The 19,601-nt window shown below is 35.7% G+C and overlaps 1 protein-coding gene across 5 annotated transcripts in view; it reads right to left on the reverse strand.

Annotated features, from left to right (window-relative positions):
- LOC136038827 (brain tumor protein-like) overlaps positions 1–19,601 on the reverse strand; it is a 456,036-nt gene that overhangs the window by 65,500 nt on the left and 370,935 nt on the right. The window contains exon 1 of one of the 5 annotated variants that reach the window (XM_065722233.1): positions 14,057–14,164. The exons of 3 other annotated variants lie outside the window; for them this stretch is intronic. The gene's annotated coding sequence lies outside the window, so the exon portion shown is untranslated. Of the gene's footprint in view, positions 1–214; positions 374–14,056; positions 14,165–19,601 lie in introns of those variants that run through there. One more of the 5 variants, XM_065722228.1, reaches the window with a different exon arrangement.

Consider the following 19,601-nt stretch of genomic DNA (forward strand, 5'->3'; position numbering starts at 1 on the left):
TTCATCTAGAATTTTACCCCCGGTTCTAGACTTATACCTTTACTTTTTATTTTATTATTTACTTTTACTCTAAAGCAAACATGAAAAAAGAAAGACTGGGTAGGAAAGAAGTTTCAAAACCCCTCCTAATGCTATCGACCCATTTCCTTCGCCTACCAAGCCCCAGTTCTAAACCTAAACAAGTCTAATTCAAATAAAAAACTAAAACAATTACCAAATAAATAACAACAAATGAGATGTACAATCAATGAAATCCATATAACAACTAATTCATCTTGAGCTCATAACTGATAAATACTAAATAGGCTTTTATGATCCGCTCGAGTTTTGGTCTACTCGCTGATGAAAAACACCCAAAGCTTTAGCGCGCTTAACATCTGCTCCTATTGTTGACTGGAGGACACTGGCAGTACAGCTGCTTCCGATGTGAATCTGACACCGACAACAGCAACACCGAAAATGTGACTCAAGTGACAACTCCCTTTAGTTAGTTTAATTTATATACAAAAAAGCGGGCATTCGTAAAACATATAGTAGGAGATGTTAACTTGGTGAAGGCCTAGAATTGGACCTCTTCAGAAGGAGACATGCTAGAACAAAGAGACACAATTTAAGATAGTTAATTTTCGTGGTTTGATTCGTGTTCTTGACAATTCATCCCCAACTCCCCCAGAGGCGCGTTAGGGGAGGGACAGAGGGAAAACTTGCCCCAGTCGCAAAAATTTTAGGGTCGAAAAAAATTGAATAAATAATGTAACGGTTATAATTATTCTGTAATTTGTGAAATTTTATTTTTAATAAAATAATGTAGAGGGCACAATTAATAAATGAAAATAATCAATAAATTAAAACAAAAGAAAAAGTAACTAAAACATGAAATTTATTAATAAATTGAAAAAATTATTGTTAATAAATTAAATTTCGTTAAAAATTTGAAGTAAGAATTTTATGGGAGACAGGGAGGAGGGGCGCTGATCAAGATTTTTTCCCGGGCGCAAAAGATGCCAGAACCCCACTGAGCCCGCCTCTAATAGTCTCCTATAGCCCTAGGCTATATAAAGAAACTAACCAAAAAATGATGGAATTCTTACTTTATAATATGCAGCAAGTACCGATGAATTATATTTCCTTGTTTATTCCATTTTTATCTTTTCTTGGATCAGTTTTCATAAGCTATTACGTTGTCAAGAGAGTTGTGGCCTCATTTTAAAGAAAACAGAAGATAGTTCCGGACACTTCACCGCCGGGGGTCCCTTTTCTTGGGCTTTTCTTGCCTCTTTCCTCTGCCCCCACCTGTGCTTTTTTTGCATCGGATTTCCCGAGTGTTCCTCAGATTTCCATTCCCAGTCACCAGGACTAAAATTGTGGCCACAGTTTTCTATAAATTTTCACAAGGCCATATGAGACCATTAAAGGGGGAATAACTGTCAAAAACGCGAACGAAACCATAAAAATAAACATAAAATTAGCAATCTAAAAATGTGTCTCTTTGTGTTCTAGGATGTCTACTTCTGAAGAGGCCCAAATCTAGACATTTACCAATAGCTTTATTTTACTAAGAGCTGTTAATAGGGATTTGCATATCCACAGGCCGAGCCATTCCCAGTTTCCTGACAGAGGAGGAGGGTTGGATTTCTCACTTAAGCTAAATAAAGTAGATAACTAAGAAAATCAGACCCACATGCATAGAAGGAGTACTTTGTCTCACTTCCTTCCCCTGCTAAAATTCACATTTCCTCATATTCCCGTATCAATTTACCATTTCTTAGGGTGCTAGCAAACTTATCGCCCTCCCACTCCTCAAATGAATTCCTATGAACGTTCCAATGAAAAACATCTGCTTTTGGTTATTTACCTGAAGGTATTCCATGCCAATGAATACCGGATTTACCGTTTACCATTTACCGGAATACCATTATAGTAGGCTAATAGGTATAGTAGTCTATGTTTTACACATATCCAAACTCACATGGTACTTTCCTCTTACCTCATGGATTCAGCCTCCTATTCTTTCTTTGTTGTAACATATAAAGTACTCGATCCTTCGCCACTTCAAAATTGTCATCCTTTTTTAGGGATCGTCAAGAAAATATTTATATTTATATATATATATATATATATATATATATATATATATATATATATATAGCTGTTAATCTCCTACGATGTCACCGTCTCTTCCGTCCTGTGTCTCTCTCTTTGTCTTTTTCCTTTCTCATATCGAAAATTTATTTTGTACAGATTTAAACCGAATTCATCTTTCGCAAATTTTATAGGCCCATCTATCTTTTACAAATTTAATTTTGTTTTTCGAGATGGTATCAATCTTCTCTGCCCTCTTATAAAGGAAACACTATAATAACACAATTCTTTCCTTTGAACATGCAGAAAATTTATATCAAACAAATCTTCTGGACCGTCTGAACTTAAATTCATGTTTTGTTCAATTTATTTTTCTATTTTCAGTATTTTTCTTATATTTTTCGCATGCACTCTTATTTTTTTATTTGTAAAATAAAATATCCTGACAGAAATAGCAAATACTTTGACAAATAATTAACTTCAACTATATAAACCTCCCACTATGCATGGTCTTTATATGACCTAACTGAATATAAAAAAAAACGAAAAAAAGTTCTAAAATTCTAGAATCTTGAAACAGGCTTTTGCAAATCTTCGTTGATAAACTGACGATATTTAACGGGTTTAATATTTAAATAAGGAAAAAATGAAAAAATTAGCATTGGGCTTACCATATAATTTCAAATAAAATAAAAATATAGTGGAAAAAAGGTGAAGCGGAAAAAAACCAAAAAATCCGTTTAATATTATGAATTATATTATATAATTATATTATATAATATTTATTATATAATATAATGATAATAATATTTATGAATGTTCTGCATCTATAAAGTAAGAATTTGGTTATCATAATATTTCCTTCAGAAGAGGACGAAGACATGAATGTTACCTTTATTAATTGATGATAAAATCTCAGCAATTAGGTATCAAGGGGAGTTTGAAGAACTAGATTTCAGTGCTCCTGATTTAATGATGACGAGATCTTGTTTCTATGCATCTTGGATCAATCATAGACATTACTTGAGGTTGCATTACATCAGCAGCCACTTCAATATATTATCCAGCTTTGTAAATGACTCTGGATAAAACACTCTGGAGAAGACATCCACAACAAGAAGAGAGGCTGAATTTACAAACCCCCAATCCACTCTTTTCTGCTATACGACTGTAGAACTTGGTCAAACATAGTAAACAAAATTCACGATTCTGAGCCCGTTCGATTGCAGATGCCTGAGATACATATTCGGGCTGAGCCTTCACAACGAAGTACCGTAGGAGACACCAAAACAGTGATGTAGACACGAGTGTTATATTGAAACTATCCGTCAGCAGTGCCTTCCTGATTTTGCAACTCATGCTGCGATCAGACGTCTACGTTGCCTCGAATATACTTCATTGCAACTCCTTCCTGGTCTATAGAAAACGTCAAGGGGGACAGGTGAAATTCTTGCCAAAACACTGTCATAGCTAACCTTGACCTCTTTGACAACTTTCATCACAAGAGCAGATGATGGGATACCTCTTACCGCAAAATCGTTCCCTATACGACCTATGTGTCCACTGGCCACAGTAGAGCTTGACCATCAGATAGGGAGAAAGAACCAGAATGGGTTGTCCTAGTCCAAAGGAAGGCTACAATAAGCACAGAAGTAAAAGCAACACGGTGTGCTTAGCCACTGTAGCAGGCAACCATTCTCTAGCGATAACAATGCTTCATAATACAAGAACAGCTTATTGACAATATATTACACTTTTTTTATCCTCAGCCTCAGCTTTTGGTGTGTGTTTTTTTAAATGAACAACTTGATAATGCTGCTTCTTCTTTTTTTTAAGCTCAAGTGTGACTTAGGATGTATAGAAATGATACTACCGGTGGGCGCGCATATTTTTGCAAAGAGGTTAAAGTTCATGGTGGACGTTAATATAAGGGAGATACGAGCCAGGTCATATAGTGTACTTCAGTAGAGGGGCGAATATGTACAAAGGAAGATATTGTAGCTTATAGGAGGTAGAGGCATTGTTGGAGGAACAAATATGACGGAGGTGTGACAGACTAAACAACCCTTTGATTGTTACACAAAGAATCTTTCAAACACGCTCCTTGGGGGCTATAACTAGCTTCTTATAGGGGTTAGTGACCCAATCTATAGAGCTTGCTGAGGGTTAGGGATATAAAACCATTTTTTTATAAGTGCTTACTCCTATTTTGTTTAAGTAAATAAATGGACCCTTCCCTTAATTTTGAAGCAGTACTACCCCTTGAGAATTTGAATCTGTTGGATGGACTAACCAACCATACAGTTGCTGAATATGTTATCGGTGAGATTAGCGGCATATTACGAAGTAACTGATGATGCTGTAAATATTAAAAAAAAAAATCCATTCTAGTACGATGAAGATTTACAAAAGAAAACCAAATTTACAACGTTTACAAAAAAGCCGAGGCTACACGAGGCTATTGCTATTTGTTACCATGTCAATAAAGCAACAAAAAATATAATGAAATTTAACACCAAGCAAGCTATGAATCATCAGAAAAAACTGAAAGATAGAGTTTGGCATTCTCATATATCCTGTAGTCGCATGACGAAAAACAAAAACAAAACATAAGCATCGTTTTCTATGGACCGTTTTCAAACAATCACGACAACGAACTTTACTAAAGTTCAACCCAAATCGTGTAAATAGTGACCAAATCTCAAAATAAAGAATTCCAATAACAATACATAGCCTACATTGAAACATTCTCCTGACTAGGGCTACAATGTTGTCGATCGAATATTAAGAGATGGCTAGTCAATTCATAGTAATCAAAAGCTTTATATGAAGGCCCACTATACTTAACACCCACCCTCCTCCTAATGTATCAAGTTATATATATCCTAAATATTGTCCAAGTGTCTCAGTCGTTTCAACCTCGTACCTGTAGATACGAATTCTTGAATGTGTACTGACTAGCAAATAAGTTTCAAAGTTGTGTATATAATTTCAGATTATTCCACTGAAACTTAGCGATTTCTGCCATTTTGGACAAGGAAATTGAAGCTTAGGCCCAACCAAACAGTTTAGGACAATCAAAAACCGGTATACACACTCTCCCAATTTCAGAGGCCACACTGCCGCGCGGCGGTAGATTCATCTCCGAACTTATAGAAAATCAATGCAAATCATATAGAACATCTAGGCAGTAATAGCAACAGTTATACATCATAGCATAAGTATAAACCAAGAACCAAGTGGTGGGCGGTGGATCTTATTGTGGGATACGGGGTGCCTTTTGCCCGGGAAAATATATTTTTAGGGCCAATTAGATGAATATGTCAGGTATTTACACTTTAAAACCCTGCATTTAGAAGAATACGTTTGGAGTAAGCGCACAGCTTGGATACTGTCAAACGATTGCCCCAAAGTGCCAAAACTATTGCCCACTGCCGAAATTAGAATAATAATTATTATGACAGTAATAATATAATTAATAATTAATTAATTAATAATTAATAAAAATATGATAATATAATTAAACTAATTAAATACGAATTAGAAATAGTTTCCCTCTTATTCCAGAAATATTTTTGAGTAGAAACAAAATACCATATTTATATGTATATCAGCACAAATGGAAATGGGATGGTGTCATCCCTGAACAGCAACACTTTCCAACAAATCCCCAACCTCCATTGAAAAATTAGGCATAACTACCACTATTAACAACTCACCGCAGCACCAGGCCAACACAGCTACGCACGCTCCTCCTTCATCCCAATCTATTCGACGCGCCCCTCTTTACGTCATCCCAGGATGTTCCCATTTCCCTTAAGTTTTTCTTTATGACTTCCTCCCAACCCAACCGCTGACAACCTGGTTTTCGTTTAACCTTAGACGGTGGGCCGAAAAGGACAATCCTGGGTAATATGTCATCCTTGTTCCACAGAACGTGCGCTGGCCATCTCAACCTTTCTCTTGTTATAGCCCTAGAAAGCAGGATTGAACGGTAATTTTCGTACACCCTTCTGTTTGAAATACGGTCAGTCAGCCAGGTACCCAAAACAATCCATTGAAAATTTCTCAAAAAAAAAACATCTAGCGAATCTTCATCCTCTTTTCGCAGCGCCTATGCTTCAGAACCATATTTGACAACTGTCGTCATTGTAACTTCCAATATTCTAATCTTGGTTTGCAGACTTATCTTCCTATTCTTCCAAACCTTTCTTTAAGTGTGAAAGACACCCTGAGCCTTGGCTATTCTGCTTTTAACATCTTCACAACCGTGTTTACTAATAATACTACCAAGGTAAGTGAAGCTGTCCACCTGATCAATCTTCACGATTAAACATATTATTTTCCGTATTTAGATCCCCTCAATAAAATCTTAAGGGTGAATCTTTTTCAAAAGCAATTTGTAAAATCTTATTTAAATATTAAAATAGTGTACACATATAAAAATCTTCCTTTCGCGCTGATTCTAAATATTTAAAATTTATTTATCTAAGACTTTTGATCTAAAAACGTTATGAAAACAAGAAAGTTTACACTATTTCAGAACATGAGGAAAACACCATCAAAGATGGTTCGATCCGGATGGAAATTATTATATAAAAATTCAACATGTCCAAAATCCCTTTTAAGGAAAGGGTTTTCGTAAAAGTTGGAAGAGGTTAATTCAATTGGAAATCAAACTACTAAAGTGATTGATAGATTCTAGATTTGACAAAGTGAGTGGCAGATTGCCAATGATCGTTCTTTTTTGCTATCTATCTAAGGCCAAACGAAAAGTGGAGTCCCCAAGCGGAGTAGGAAGAGATCGTAAAAAAGCACTTAAAAGAAATTGGAAATTCTCGGGAGAGGGTAAAGAGCGAAGCTTTAAATAGACTTTAGTGGAGAAGTGTGCGCACCTGTGTTGGCCTTAGGCAGGTTGGTGCAGCACAGAGTTGTTAGAGGTAGTATTAGTAAAAGTGATTGCCAAGGAACCAGTCCTCTCCTATACCCACTTTGGCATTGCTAAATAATATCAATTTAAAATCAATTGCATAAAAAAGACATTGAACTTGCAATCTCTTTATGCATTAGTATATATATGCACACACACACACACCCACACACACACACACATATAATATGTATATATATATATATATATATATATATATATATATATATATATATATATATATATATATATATATATATATATATATATATATTGAAAATCGGAGAATTGGTATATATCATATATATAAATGGAAAATGGGTACCTTGGGAAATCCTCGCATAAAAAAAAAACGATTTAGATTGGTCAGAAGTCTGAGGAAATTCGTTAAGAGCCTTAATTTTAGTTTTGCAAATAACGTCATGAACTATGTTAGTACATAATATAAGCATTTTTCTTATGAAATCATATAAGCATTTCCTTATATGTCATGCATAGCACAAATAAGATTGTTGAGTTTCCAACACATCAGCTATTTCTATAATATAATGTCTGTTGGAAGGCCAAAAAACGGAATTTTTGCAATTTTAGCTACTATAAATGATGATTCTTTGGAAGCAACACCTGAACTATCAAACGTGATAAAATGTGAAAATCGACAACCTGGACCATCAATTGTGACAACACCAATACGGGCAGCTAAAGTAAAGGCCACTGCTAAATTGTCACGGGCGGTTTTAATATGTGCGAAAACGACAGTTAGAGCATGTCAAAAATGAAAATAAAGAGCAAAGGCACATCCGGTTAGAAGACATGCAACACCGAGCATCTGGGTGAGTCAAAAATGAAAATGAAGAGCAGAGACACACGCGTTTAGAAAAAAATGCCGGCGTTTCAAAAATGAAAATGAAGAGCAAGACATACTCGGTTAGAAGACATATAACACCGAGCATGTGAGCGAGTCAAAAATGAAAATGAAGAGAAAATATACACGCAGCTAGAAGCACAGACTGTCATAATGACAAAATACAAGCCGAGGCAAAAGAATAAGTTTTGGTTCCACCCCCTGAACAATTAAAAGAAACAAAGATTTAGCGGTATATCTTTGATAATGACAAAAGTCAAGCCCAGGCAAAAGTTAAAGGTCCAATAAGAAAACGTATTTTTACAAAGGCACTACTTCTATTTTAAGGTCCATTTGGACGTCGTGACATCAAGAAAAGGCTCAAATTGCCTGCGTTTAGAAGACAAGCGACAATGAGAATCCATAATAGAAGCCTGCCACGTGCCAAATGCCGGGGCCCAGCGGCGAAGCCACCGGTACTATATATATACATATATATATATATATATATATATATATATATATATATATATATATATATATATATATATATATATATATATATATATATATATATATATATCCATACTTAAACAAAAACAGAAACAAAAGACAAACAAATATGGAAAGAATACTAAAAGTAAAAAAAAAACATTATCAGAATTGTTCTCGTAATTCTGCATTATTAATAGCATTGACAACAGGAGACACACAGATAATACATAGAATCAGAACAAGGGGAATCACAAATGACAAGGCAGAAAAGGGGGTTACCACGCGACCGAATATTCAAATTCACGCTTCTTTTCATCTGTCTAAGCATTGTCACGGATGAAAAGATAATACAATAGATATTTCTTCTCAAAGAGGATTATTATTATTAATATTCTAAGTTTCCTGTGGAAAACTTTTAGTTTTGTTCTCTTAATTATTGCGTCCAACGAACTAAAACAGGCAGAAGAGTGGAATTTAATACAACTCATGCAGGCACGTCAATGGGGAGAGGAGATTTTCCAACCTGGATTTTCCCCCACCTTAGATTTTGAAAAATATCTTTTTTAAAATTTTCATTGAAAAATATCAAACAACTCACTGCAGCACCAAGCCGCCTGAGGCCAACACAGCTAGGCTCAAGCAAATGTCCTTTTTTTATTCTTGTATTTTCATTAAAAATTAAATTTTTTCGTATTTTCATTGAAAAAAATTAAAGAACAAATTCCCCCTCCCCTAGATTTTGAAAAGAACATCTTGCTACCCCTATATTTGTGTGAATTCATGACCATGTACTCATGAAAGGGTGTCAATCATAATAAACACTTAACTGAGTTATGATCAAGAACGGGTGAATCCCCCCTCCAAAATTGACCGTTTTTAATTGCCTATCAGATCTTTATATATAAAACATAAATTCGTGAAATAAAGAATTTTTGTGGGTTTTGAACCCCCTTTTGAATATGACAAAACTAAGAACGATATTTTACATGATTGATCAGCAGCCCCCCCCCCTCTCCGACTCTCAAAAATCGCAAATAGTTCTACACCCGTATGCAAAAAAAGAAGTAATGGGAGGTCTCCACTGTCTAAAAAATAAAAAAATAAAACCCAAACCAAATTTCGAAAATGTAATTAAGAAGATGGTGTGACTGATCCCGAGCTGTCAAATAATAGCAAAATTTTATCTTCCAAATTTTCGAAATTTTCAACCAGAAAATATAAGCCTTAGGACTGCAGAAACCTAACACAAAAAACTCTGCACAAGCAACATGGGTTACCTGTGTTTTTAAGCCTGTAAGAAGGGTACTTCTGTATATTATATGGTACACACTCGAGAATTTCGATCTACAGATCAAACAATAACGGGTTTATGCCTATCAGTATTTGAAGAAAATTAGCTTAGGCTCAATTGAAATCTACGTTGTAGGTATATTTCGATTAAATATTTAATATATAGATGATACTTTGGGTGGGTTAGGTATTTAATATAATACATAATTTTGTTACTAAAATATTGCATTTTCATCATATTTTTGTATATTTCATTAGGATTAACCTAAATTCACTTCTCGACTGTGCACCATATAATACACAAGTACAAAAAGAAGTTTAGAATTGACCCAAGTCGTGAAAAAACCAACAGGAAAAAAATGAATATGCCCAGCATATAGTACAAGCTTACACATGTGAGGGAGGATTTTGGCCCACCCGCACAAAATCTTAAAATTTGTAGTTTTTAACATTGGTCAACGTCACCTCAAACAAAAAATTCAGTGTTGGCTGTTTGCCAAAATATGATGTTTGTCTTTTTTATCCTTATTATTATAGAATATGTGATAATGGAATATCTATGAACATGTGTGCGTAGAGATCCATCCCTAAACAAACAGCACATTTTTTTTAAAGCAAAATGCCCGATTTTTTTCTTTCACGGTGGAAGGGGCTTTAAACCCCTATAACGAATGGGAATCAACACCTCCCCCTCCGTGTCCAGATATGCTAAATAGGATAAAGAGTTAAATCATCCCATTGTTTTTAAACTTGAAATCTAACAAAAATGAAAAGGGGGATAAAGTCAAGCTCGTCTATAAACATGAATATAGAAGATAATTCAGATAATTGATAGTGGCTTGCTTATTCCGTCTCAGAAATGAAAGTGGCTTGCTTATTCTGAAATGAAAGTGGCTTGCTTATAGTGGCTTGCTTGCGTATATGAAAGTGGCTTACTTATTCCGTCTCAGAAATGAAAGTGGCTTGATTATTCTGAAATGAAAGTGGCTTGCTTATAGTGGCTTGCTTGCGTATATGAAAGTGGCTTGCTTATTCCGTCTCAGAAATGAAAGTGGCTTGATTATTCTGAAATGAAAGTGGCTTGCTTATAGTGGCTTGCTTGCGTATATGAAAGTGGCTTGCTTATTCCGTCTCAGAAATGAAAGTGGCTTGATTATTCTGAAATGAAAGTGGCTTGCTTATTCCGTCTCAGAAAAAGGGAATAAAGTCAAGCTCGTCTATGAACATGAACACAGAAGATAATTCAGATAATTGATAGTTGCTTGCTTATTCCGTCTCAGATTTCAACCACATCCTGGAAATACGCGGTTGTCCAGTATTCTAAGGTTTCTTAGAAATCGACGAATACTAACGAACGTGTTTTGAAGAACTAACAATTGCGTAGTCAAAATCTACTCCATGAAAGTTCTTAAATTAAAGTTTATTACATAAAATTGAGAGCTAAACCTGTTTCAAGAGCCAAACAATTGTGTTTTGAGAAAAAAACACAATTGCACACCTAAAACCGAACACAAAAACGTTCTTAAGGCTAAGTGCACAAAAAATTATGGAGAAAGCCAAATAAGAGCTAAATCCCCTTCAAGAGCCAAACAATTGTGTGTTTTGAAAAAAAAAACACAATTACACGCCTAAAACCTAACACGCGTTCTTAAAGCTGAGTACGCTAAAAATAATGGAGATAACCAAAAAAAGCCAAAACCCTTTCAAGAGCCAAAAAACTGTGTGTTAAAAAAAAAATACAATTGCACGCCCAAAACCTAACACACAACCATTCTTAAAGCCAAGTACACTAAAAATAATGGAGATAGCAAAACAAGAGCCAAACCCTTTTCAAGAGGCAAACAGATATGTATTTTGAAAAAAAAAACAAAAAAAACACAAATGCAAAACTAAAACCTAACGTGCAAAAGTTCGTAACTCTAAGATGTTTTTAAGTCTGGCTTCGGGCCAAAAATTTCTCATCAAATATATCAGAGGCAAGGCCGTATCCAGGACAGGGTTGGGGGGTTTAACCTTCTAACCCAAAACAAGAGCTAAGAGGTCATATGGCACTTGTGACGAGGCAAGAAGAGCTAAGAGCCAAGAGCTCATATGGTATGAGCTCTAACAAAATTCTAAGAACCAATAGGTTGATTTAAAAGGAAAATCACAGGCTTAATGCCGGTCGGGATTTAAAAAAGAGGTCTAAGTCACGATGTCCTTCTAAATATCAAAATTCATTAAGATCCGATCACCCACTCGTAAGTTATAAATACCTCATTTTTTCTAACTTTTCCTCTCTCTTTAGCCCCCCAGATGGTCGAATATGGGAAAACGACTTTATCAAGTCAATTTGTGCAGCTCCCTGAAACACCTACCAATTTTCATCGTTTTAGCACGTCCAGAAGAATCAAACTCGCCAAAACACTGAACCCCTCCCCCCAACTCCCCCAAAGAGAGCGAATCCAGTACGCTTACGGCAATCACTTATCTACGACATTTACTTATTCTATCCACTAAGCTTCATCCCGATTCCTCCACTCTAAGCGTTTTCCAAGATTTCCGATTTCCCCCTCCAACTCCCCCCAATGTCATCAGATCTGGTCGGGACTTGAAATAAAGAGCTCTGAGACATGAATTCCTTCTAAATATCAAATTTAATTAAGATCCGGTCACCTGTTCTTAAGTTAAAAATACCTCAATTTTTCTAATTTTTCCAAATTAACATCCCCAGCTCCTCCAAAGAGAACGGATCCGTTCCAATTATTTCAATCACGTACCTAGAATTTGTGCTTATTCTTCCCATCAAGTTTCATCCCGATCTCTCCACTATAAGCATTTTCCAAGATTTCTGTTTCCCTCCTCCAACCCCCTATGTCCCCGGATCCAATTCGAGTCGAAAATAAAGCATCTGAGACATAAGATCCTTCTATATATCAACTTTCATTAAGATCCGATCACCTATTCGTAAGATAAAAATACCCCAATTTTCACGTTTACTAAGAATTCCGGTTTCCCCTTCCAACTCCCCCCAATGTCAAAGGATCTGGCCGGAATTTAAAATAAGAGCTTTAAAGCACAAGATCCTTCTAAATATCAAATTGCATTAAGATCTGGTCGCCCGTTCGTAAGCTACAAATACCTCATTTTTCTGCATTATCCCCCCCCCCCCAACTCCACCAAAGAGAGCGGATCTGGTCCGGTTATGTCAGTCACGTATTTTAAACTTGTTTTTATTATTCCCATCCAGTTTCATCCCGATCTCTCCGCTTTAAGTATTTTCTAAGATTTCCGGTCCTCCCCCAACTGCCCCCCCCAATGACTCTGGATCCGGTTGAGATTTAAAATAAGAAATCTGGGTTACGAGGTCCTTCTAAATATGAAGTTTCATGAAGATCCGATCACTCCTTCGTAAGTTAAAAATACGTCATTTTTTCTAATTTTTCAGAATTAACCCTCCCCCTCCAATAGATCGGATCCGTTCCAATCAGGTCAATCACGTATCTAAGACTTCTGCTTATTTTTCCCACCAAGTTTCATCCCGATCCCTCCACTCTAAGCGTTTTCCATGATTTTAGGTTCCCCCCCCCCCCAATGTCACCAGATCCGATCAGGATTTAAAATAAGAGCTTTGAGACACGATATCCTTCTAAATATCAAATTTCATTGAGATCCGATCACCCGTTCGTAAGTTAAAAATACCTCGTTTTTATAATTTTCAGAATTAACCCCCCCCCCCCAACTACCCCAAAGAGAGCGGATCCGTTCCGATTATGTCAATCATGTATCTAGGACTTATGCTTATTTTTCCCACCAAGTTTCATCCCGATCTCTCCACTCTAGAGGTTTTCCAAGATTTTAGGTTTCACCCTCCCAACTCCCCCCGCCCCAATGTCACCAGATCCGGTCGGGATTCAAAATAAGAGCTCTGAGACACGATATCCTTCCAAACATCAAATTTAATTAAGATCTGATCAACCGTTCGTAAGTTAAAATACTTCATTTTTTCTTTTTTTTCGAATTACCCGGGCCCCCACTTCCCCCCCCCCCAGATGGTCAAATTGCTATATGTCACTTAGTTAATACCAAGTGCCATAAAAAATGTTTGTTCGACCTGCAAAAACATAACAAACATGCATACAAATCAATTTTTTACACATTTTTAAAGTTTTTTGAGTAAACTCCCCCCCCCCCCCCCCAGAATAAAAATCACGGATACAACCCTGATTACAGGCTTTGACGAAAAAACCTGCGTTTCGGAAGGTTTTGACGAGCATAGGCCCATTCCCAAATGCAAACCCCCTCATCCATAATAAATTATGCCTAAATGCCTGAATCAGGTACGTTGACGTTAAAATGTCCCGATTTTTAAAAAGCGGAATATACAGATAACGACTTACGCCTAGAATTTTTGGACTAAAAGAGCAAGAGCATACCTCGCATAGCCCAAAAATCCGAAGCAAAAATAAAAATCAATCAGAAAGCAGCTTTCACTATAATATGCCATCCCAACCACAATCAAGCAGTGAACTGGTTGCTTAACCTTGGTTAAGCACGACGATAAAAATACACATTTTCTGGCATTTAATCTACGGGTTACATTCTGCTAGCAACCTTGGAATGTAAACATGATCTAGTTAAAAACTTATATTTGATCAATAATTTGTATCAGTTTATTGTCCTCGGATTTATCTCGGGTTCATTTTGCTTCCTTTTTGATATTAAAAAAAAAACATTAATTAATAAAGTAATGCCTCAGACACTTCAGACAATTAATCACGGATCCGAAATAACAGTAACTGATATTCAATATGTTAGTGTATACCAGAGGCGGTGTTAGGGGGCAGAGAGGGCCCTTATGCTCAGCGCAGATATTTTAGGGCGCAAAATTCCGAATAAATAATTTAACGGTTATAATCATTTTCTAATTTTATTTTTATTAAGATAAAGTAGAGGGGGCAGTGGTAGTAAGTATAAAGAATCTGAAAATTTCATTTTTCCCAATCTTGACCGAGATTCACCATTTATTTCATAATGAAATAATTAGCATAAGATAATTAATAGTTTTGTACGTTCGCGCCTGGATCATTTGGTCTAATGCTTAAGAGCATATTTTTTTTAATCCTGAGGCTTCTAATTCTTTTCAGTATTTAAGGTATTTTCTCTGAATTTTTAGAAGGATTCTAGGCATTCTTAAATAAGAACACCCTCCTCCCTGCTCTACTCACCCTGAGTGAGCTTGAGCCTTTATGGGTCAACTTTTAGACTTTTTTCTTCTTCAGCCAGACTTCCGAAGAAAAATTCACACTACCCGAAGTCCAGTCTTCCAAAAGAACTATATAGTAAAATATACGGAGGGGGCACCCACTTTCCGCCACCTTGTATAAATATCAGAATGACACATGTGCCAGACAGTTCCGCCACGCTTGGCACGCTCCACCTATTGCAGCCTACGTGACTTCTGAAAGTGGACTTCCCCTTGACATTTTCACGAAAAACATAAGAGACAGGGATGTCATTTTAGGAGGGCTAAGGAACTATCACGCACCCCCCCTCCCATGTAGGTGCATGCATATCTGAAAAGAGGCTGGATAAGTCTTTACAGAATCTCCAAATTCATAAATTTTTCGAAGATGTAGTTGAATAAGCCCAGATTTTAGCTCAAGCACAATCATTTAATGCTGTTCAATAAATGATGTTAATTAAATTCTGGTCAATAAATGTTGTTCATAAATGCTGTTCAATAAATGCTGTTCAATAAATGATGTTCATAAATGCTGTTCAATAAATGATGTTCATTAAATTCTGGTCAATAAATGTTGTTCACAAATACTGTTCATAAATGCTGTTGATATATACTGTTCAATAAATGCTGTTCAATAAATGATGTTCATAAATGCTGTTCAACAAATACTGTTCAATAAATGCTGTTCAATAAATGATGTTCATTGTGTTGCGGAGCAACACTACTGCTTTCGTAGTTTTTTTTTTTTTTTTTTTTTTTTCACCGTGATCAGCGACCTGTAGCTCCGAAGTGGTAAGAGTTAAAAATTTGAGATTTTTCAGAGGAAGGGAAACGTGAAACAGAGTAAAAAAGTTCCAGAGAAGTTCCTAAAATTTCTAACAGTTTTCCATAAAAAAAAATAAAACGGTTTTTTTCTTAGAAACTGTGCGTTCGATGTTTGGCGTCAAGTTAAGACGACCCTAGCTTCGGAAATAAACTTGTTAGAAATACAGTTATGCTGAACTCATGTAGAACTTTCATTTGTCTCTTCGAGAACCGGAGCACAAAATTCCGTAGCTCTTAAAGATTTCCCCGAAATAATTCCGGAAAAGTCCATCTCGTTCCGATTTTTTTTGGAATTTTCTCAAATTTTCGATTTTGATGTTTCTTATATTTTTATCGAGTAGTGCTATGAAAAGTATGCAAGAAGAAGTGAAGTGTTCTATATACCAAGTTGCTTCGTTCTCTAAGAAATAATTTCCGAAGTTTCGACGTTCTAGAGGTAACTTCTGTTCTGGACCAGCTAGAATTTTTTTTTTCCAACGCGGTTCGACAGGTCTCGATCTCCTAACAACTGGAGCTTACAATAGTTTCTCCGAAATAAAATTCCTTCTTTGGGTTTTTCTATTTGGAAGTTTTGTCATGCCCTCGGGGCAATTTAAATTTTTTGGTGAATTTGGTTTGTTTTATATTTTCCTAGTTTAGACCATCAAAAGTTAAGCAGAAAACTATAGGACGTTATTTCCGTATCTCTTTCAGATTTCCCGGAAATAGCAACTGTGTCCCGTAGGGCACAGTTGCACGTGTTGCTCCGCAACTGTGCCCTAAGGAACAGGGCACAGTTGCTGCAACACTTCCCGTTGCACAGGCAACGGAGGTCTAGTTAAATTCTGGTCAATAAATGTTGTTCATAAATGTTGTTGATAAATGCTGTTCAATAAATGATGTTCATAAATGCTGTTCAATAAATGATGTTCATTAAATTCTGGTCAATAAATGTTGTTCATAAATGCTGTTCAATAAATGCTGTTCATTAAATTCTGGTCAATAAATGTTGTTCATAAATGCTGTTGATAAATGCTGTTCAATAAATGATGTTCATAAATGAACAAACAATCATTGAAACAGACGTTAAATCCCTAACGCATTTTCAAGCTTCAAAGTATTCAAACTAAGGCTCTGTAATAATCTACTTTAGACCTGAAATAGTTTATTGATCTTCCAATCTCCCCTTTTCAGAATATTCACCCCTTTTCCCAGATTATCAAAAGCACTTAAAACAAAGTCTACGAATAATTCTAATTCTCGAAGAGCTGAACAGGGGAGTTAATTGGCCTGAGTTTCAAAAGTTTCTCAAATGAATGAATTCCAAAAATCAATTAAAACCATATAATACGATTTGAACATTCTTGAGAAACAAATTTGAGTAATTCAGATGCAAAATCAATGAATTCCAGAAAGCCAAAACCGGAAAAAGGTGAAAAAACATAGTATATTCACGGTTTTAAAGCACAGGCCAGCCCATTCGATGGAAAATGTTCAGTTTTCCTGGTACTTGTTAATTGAACAAAACAAACTTAAAAATGATGCTTAGGTTAGATCTAAGAAAACCAGTTTCAGAGCCAAAGAGACAAGTGACGGATGACAGAATGCATTGGATTTGTATAATTTGGGCTATATATTAGCACATTAGGAGAGGGTTAGGTTGGGGATGTTGTCCAAATAATTTATCCCCCCTCCCACCCCAACCCCTAATGTGCAAATATATAGCCCAAATTATATTATTATGTAAACTAAAGGCTATAAAAAGGTTATATTTCAATAGGATTAACCTACCTTAACTTCTTGGGTGTGTTTTGTTTAATTAACAAGTACCGTTTTTCTTTTTGCTTTTGAGTATAGACGGCGTGTTTAAGTAAATTATAGTAACAAAAATAAGTGTAGCTTCCATACGTAAATAAATAATTGAGTAACTTGTTTTGGCCTCTAGGGGTATGATTTTGTTAGCATTGTTGAATTCGTTTGTTGTAAGGCTTGTTGTTCCGATCAGGTCGTACTATTGGTTTTATAATTTTTTTCTTTTTTTCTTTGTCCTGAATTAATTTCTAATATATTTTTGCCATCCCCTTGGACAAGTATTTTACTTTTCGGGGTAGTTATTATTACTGTTTTTGTTTTGGTTTAATAACAAATATTTTCTCTCTCTCTCTATGCAGGGGAGGGACAACCAGATAGCTACGCCATGAAGTCCGCCAAAATGGCATACAAAGTAGATTCAAAATATGATAATGTTTAAAATTTTGAAGAATTTAGTAATTCGCTCACACTCATAGTTTCTTAGAGCTCCATGAAGCGGAATTTATTTTTCATCGAGTCCTCAAACTAGACAATAAATGGTTTAAAGTAGTGTTGGGTGATAACTTGATTAAACTATATCGATATTTTTACTTTCGACATTCGATATATCGATTTAGGTATTTCTTATCAGTTTTTTGCTCAGCTTAACTCCTAGTCTTGCCGAAGTTTAAAACAAAGATCGTACTTAAAGAGTTTTTTACGCAATTTTTTTCTAAATTTTAAATAAAATACAAGAAAACTTCGATTACTTGGCTGTTTTTGGTTATTTAAAATCAGTAGCATGATAATATTTTTTCTTGAGAACTGATTCTGCCTTTCAGTGATTGAATTTTTTTTAAATATATTTGTTTTTTTCAAGTGAAAGTAAGGAGCAACATTAAAACTTAAAAGAACAGAAACTATTCCGTATATAAGAGGGGGGGGGGCTCCTCAATATGTCGCTCTTCACGCCAAGTTTTTTTTTTATTTTAAATATTTCGTAGAAAATCTTTTGAACACAATTCCGCCTAGAAAATTCTTTTTATCCTACTTTTATTTGAAAAAAAGACTTGTTTTTTCTTTTAATTTCTATTAATTTTTCAAACCATTCCGGAAATCCTCCATCCGTGGAGAAATTTACCTGGAAACTCTCCCCTCCCAATGTCCCAATTGCAAGTTTCTCCCGCGAAAAATTCCCTGATGGAGAATTTCCCCCATGGAAAATCACCCCTCCCCATGGAAAAATCCCTCAGACAATTTCAGCCCCTTTGAAAATTTTCCCTGGGTGATTTTCCCGGAATACTTCTACATATAAAATCGAATCAAAAAAAAGAAAGTAAATCAAATAAAAATAATTTTGCATATAAATTCTGGTAAATTCCCCCCCCCCCCTGTGGAGTTTCCATTTGAAAGTTCATCCCCGGAAACTCCTCCCTACAGAAAATTCCCTCTTGGGAAATTCCCCATCCCCGAAAAATGTCTGTTCTTCCCAATAACAAATGATGTATGTAAACACTAGGTAATTTCATAACTTACGGCCCTTTCCCCACAGACTCTGGGGGATCATGTCATCCCCAGAGGCATAGTTATTTGACCTTTCAACTATGCTGATCAAAATAGCTTCTTCAAAATTGTGATCAGATGACGTTGGGGGGAAAGGGGCATGGAAGGTGAAGGTCTAGTTGCCTTCCAATATTTTCGGTCACAAAATTGGGACCAGAATTTTAATTTTCGTTCGAACGATCCATTTCCCTATCTTCTAGTACCATTGGCTCGATGCGATCTCCCTGGACAAAAAAACAAACAACAACAACAAAACAAGAAAAAAATAAAAACGCATCCGTGATCTGTCTTTTAGCAAAAATAGCAAAATTCCACATTTTTGCAGATAGGAGCTTGAAACTTCTACATTAGGGTTCTCTAGCATGCTGAATCTGATGGTGCAATTTTCATTCAGATTCATTGATAGGGGTGTTTCCACTCTTTCTAAAAAACATCACGATTTTTTTAGGTTCGTAGCTTTTGATGGATAGCACTAAACTTGACGAATTTTATATTTCTGAAATCAGCATAAATAGCCAATTCTTTTGATGTGTTTATTGTTATCTGTGTTTTAGAGTTTCAATTGCTTTTGGGCCGAG

This window comes from Artemia franciscana, chromosome 18 (assembly GCF_032884065.1).
Source record: "Artemia franciscana chromosome 18, ASM3288406v1, whole genome shotgun sequence".
Lineage (NCBI taxonomy): Eukaryota > Metazoa > Arthropoda > Branchiopoda > Anostraca > Artemiidae > Artemia > Artemia franciscana.